We start from the raw sequence: 4,578 nt of genomic DNA, 5'->3' as shown, positions 1-4,578 counted from the left end.
TTCCTAGAAATCATACTGGGGATTATAATCAAGCTGGATGGAGGAAGATCTTGGGTTCTATGAAGTGGTGCTGCACTGAAATTCACTTTATGTGCCTTACGGCTTTGGGGGACATCATTCATAAGCAGTCCTATCCGATGTTCACGGGCATATTGGCCGAGGGAACCTGAATTAATCACATCTTTTGTTGTTGTATCTGCCAGAATGCAGATACTCTGACACTTCAAACTCTTTGTCAGACTCCAATTTGTAAGGGATGCCAATTGTTACATCTTTTTATTGTTTTTCCTTTTATGGACCACAGGGAATTCAGCCAGCTAGAAATGAGAAGGGACTGTCTACTTCATCTGTGCTTTCCTGCACCAATGACATTTGGGCTCGGACTCAGTTGGCTCACCTGTCCCATGATCTTTCCATTCCTAACCCTCAAATAGTAAGACTGAAATATGAATAAAAGCAGTGAGTCAAAATGTAAAGCAACTGCTTCAATGATCTTAATGACAAAAACAATAATGCTGTCCTTTTACACTTCATCTACTTGCACTGCTCTTTAAAATATGAATTTCTTAAGGTTTCATTTCCCCAAATGCCACTTTTTAATCTTCTTTTATTCCTGATGTAAAAATAATATAATGCTCAATATAGCAATCTTTATCATAGAATATTTATTATATTTTGCTCTCTTGTTGAAATTCTTTAAGTTCCTTGTGTCAGTATGAGGAATTTTCTCTTTAGAAAAAATGTGGAGAGTTTAAGGACCCACAGGGTTAATTTCTCTAGCTGTACCCACATTTACATTGGAGCTGCTTTAATACTTTATGATGGTGTTTGCCTTCTGTGTCTGTATTTTTGTTGTACATCATCTGTTGCCATCCTTAGCTTAGAATTGCATTTCATTTTACCTAAGACTATATAACATTTGGTTCAGATGTTCACTCTTATTCATTATTTTTCCCATAAATATTAATTCTTTATATTTGTGGAGGAAAAAACCCTTAGGAATTGGAGATAATTATTTTTTCACTAACAGATCTCCTGCATTTTAGTGGTATAAAATATTTGTATAACCAAACTGTTGCAACTAAAATCCGTTTGCCTTAATTTCAATGCTATAAATAGGATGTCTGCTAAAATTTCTTTGGAGAGAATTTCATCTTAAACAAATACTGAGCAAAATGACTGTGGAAAATAAAACTGTAATAGTAATGTTAGTAATGGTAAGAGATGTATGCTTTGCAGTTTGGGTAACATGGAGTCTAGCTTTCCTAGAAAAAAAATTATTAAGCATTTTTTCCTTCCTATTAGAAAAGGATAGAATTATAGAAAAGAATTTTCTCTCATAATGATCTATTTAATAAACAAAAGCCCAGTCATTTTCAGTGTACAACCTAAACTATAAGAATATTCAGAGTTGTCTCTCAATGTGTATAGCCCCTTTTGCTCTTTCTGTCTAGAAGCTAGAAATCATGGGGCCAAGTTCATGTCTACTGCCTGAGTTTATGTTGTAAGTCTGCTTTTGTGTATAGGTTGTGTGACTTGTTCCTTGTTTCACAAAGGAGCTATTCAAGGTATATAAAATGCAATAATGCAGTATATATTTGGAAAACAAGAAATAAAACATAAAATAATCAAACACTATGTTAAATATTATAACAAAATAAGGCACAATGTTGTTATCAGTGATATAGCATTGTCTATTCCTGAGGTCACTGACCAGGAAATTCTGGAAAAGATCTATTATTTTTGAATAGTGGGACTTTTTTGGTGCATTTTAGGAAGGGTCTACAGGGTGTTCCAGGTCTCACTACTAGATCGGACTCATAGTGATCCTCCTGCTTACTGGCTCCCAAGAGCTGGGATTACAGGCGTGTGCCACCATGCCCAGTCTCAATTGCTATCTCAGCATACCCCTGGGCATGGGGCCAGCATGGCAGGCCCAAGGATCAAACTCCCAAACCCTTAGGCCCTGCGCCTGCTTGTAGGTGCTTTAATCCGCTGAGCTATTTGGCTGGCCCTCAATAGTGGGAGTTTTAATGTGATAAAGAATCCTTTCTTTTGAGTTTTAAAAACCAAGGATTCAACCTTCAACATAATCGTACAAAACTTCATCTTAATCATACAAGGAAGTGCTAACAAAATTAAGAAATGTAGAGTTCGGTGATATGTTTTAAATTTGACTATTTTTAAAGCTAAAATACATATTTCAATTAATTAAAATTATCAACATATTAATATAAGATTATAATAAAATTATATTATAATTTTATTATAAAAATGTTGTAATAAAAATGCAAAAAATGTAAATGTCCTTTGCAACTAATTTAAGAACAGTTAAACAAGAATACACTCCAGAAGAACAGGCCAAATAACTCAGCGGATTAAAGTGCCTGCAAGCAGGCACAGGGGCTGGGGGTTCAATCCGCAGGCTTTTCGTACTGGTCCTGTCCCCAGGGCACGCTGAGAACGCAATTTAGACTAGATGCAGTGGTGTGTGCCTGTAATTCTAGCTCTTGGGAGGCTGTAAAGAGGCAGATCACTATGACTCAGATCTAGTAGTGAGACCCTGAACAACCTGTAGACTGTTCCCTAAAACACACACACACACACACACACACACACACACACACACACACACACAAAAGAATACACTCCAAAGTTTAACAGTTTTTAATATTTGGGTCAAGTGATAACAAATAGATACGTTTAATTTTCTTTCACATGACTATGGCTACTTCCTATATTTTACAATGATATGCAGTCATTAATAACAGATATTACATGATTTTTCAAAATGAAAAAAGTTAAGGAACTTACTGTAGCTTTGACTTTGAGAAGAAACTAGATAAAAATATAAATCACACATACAAATATCAAATAATGTTGAAAAAGAAATTCAAATTAACCTATACAAATAAGATGAAATTCCCATATATAAACATATCACTGTATTTTCACTTCAGATTAACACAGTTGGATATTTTAATACTTATTCTAAATTCATAGTTGGATGTATGTGATGATCGTTACCTTTTCAAATTAGATGTTTGCTATGAATGTCAAGGCAAAAGATGCCAAAATTGGAACCTTCGCATTTGCTCTTCTCACAAAATGATTTCTACCTAGTCTTTCCCACATCAGTTAAAGTAGCTCCACTGCAGCATTGGCCTGAACATCTTGGTTATTATTGACTTTTTATTTCTGGCCACGTTATATCCATAAAGAAATCATATTGGTTCTACCTTGAAACTACAACCAGGTTTTGGCCATTCTTATTGCAGCTCTCCCTTCTCTGTTGCCTTTGATCCTCAAGGTCTCCTGCTCTAATCACATAGTGCATTTCTGATTGGTTCTTGGCCGCCATCTTTGCCTGCCCACTCTGCAGTCTCAGCAGTGTAGTCCATGTCTCTAAATTGCAAGCCAGATCACGTCTGTCCTCAACTTAGATCGCCTCTGAATCTGTACTGCTCCCACATTCCTCAGAGTCAAAACCAGAGACCTACAGTGGACCATAAAGCCTTCCACATTTGCCCTCTGCTCTCATCATTGACTGGACTTCATCTTCTCCTGTTTCCTTCTTCTCACATTCTATTGCAGCTATGCCTGCTCCTGTTGTTCCCTGAACAGAGAAAGACTAAGGCAAGGCCTGCCTTTAAGGTGGCTATTTCCTTTAATGGGGTGGAACTTTCTAGAGAGGTAAGTGGCGAATTTCTTTATATCATTAAAGTTGTTGGTTAAATATTTCCATTGTAATGGGCCTATTACAGCAAACCAAGTTAAATGTGAACTGTATTTTGTTTCTCCCACCCTCTTTACTCTCCAGTTTTTAAAAGAACCATGCTAACCAAATTATAACATGCTATCTAATTTATATATGTGCTTTGTATATTCTAAAATACATATATAACTATTTATTTCCTCTAAAATGTATGCTGCTTGCTTTTGGCATTGACACATTCTAAATATACGGTTAGCTCTTAACAGGTATTTATTGAATTCGGTCTGTACACTGAAGTTTTTGAAAAACTAAATAGTTAGCTCAATTCACAAAAGACAAAATTAAATAGACCTTACTCCAAGTTCCTAAAATATTTTAACTGTTTTGCACAGTTAAGTTTCATACTTTAAGAGAGGTACAAATCACAGAGGTATGAAAAAGACAAATTATGCTTAAGAGCAGAAGAAAGAAAGAGAGAGAGAGAGAGAGAGAGAGAGAGAGAGAGAAAGAAAGAAAGCAAACAAACAAAGAGAGAGAGAAAGAAACAAGTAAACTGAAGAAATTACTAAACATGGAGGATGGATTATATTTCAGATATAGGTGAGAGAAAGGGACATTTGTGGAAGAAAGGAGTCTGCAAAACAAAAATAGAAATGCTCAGGAGTTGCTTCAGAGGATTGATTCACAGTCAAGAGTGAACGGGGGGCCGACGAGATAGTTCAGCAGTCTAAAGCGCCTGCTTAGGCAAGCTTAGGCAAGTGCACAGGGACTAGGATTTGATTCCCAGCACAACATGCCACAACAGCCCCACCTCGAGGGTGGGTTGAGCCAGCCACCAAAAAAAAAAAAAAAAAAAAAAAAAA

The sequence above is a fragment of the Octodon degus genome, unplaced genomic scaffold (genome assembly GCF_000260255.1).
Source record: "Octodon degus isolate 3935 unplaced genomic scaffold, OctDeg1.0 scaffold00217, whole genome shotgun sequence".
Taxonomy (NCBI): Eukaryota; Metazoa; Chordata; class Mammalia; order Rodentia; family Octodontidae; genus Octodon; species Octodon degus.
Note: the sequence above shows the minus strand (reverse complement) of the source record.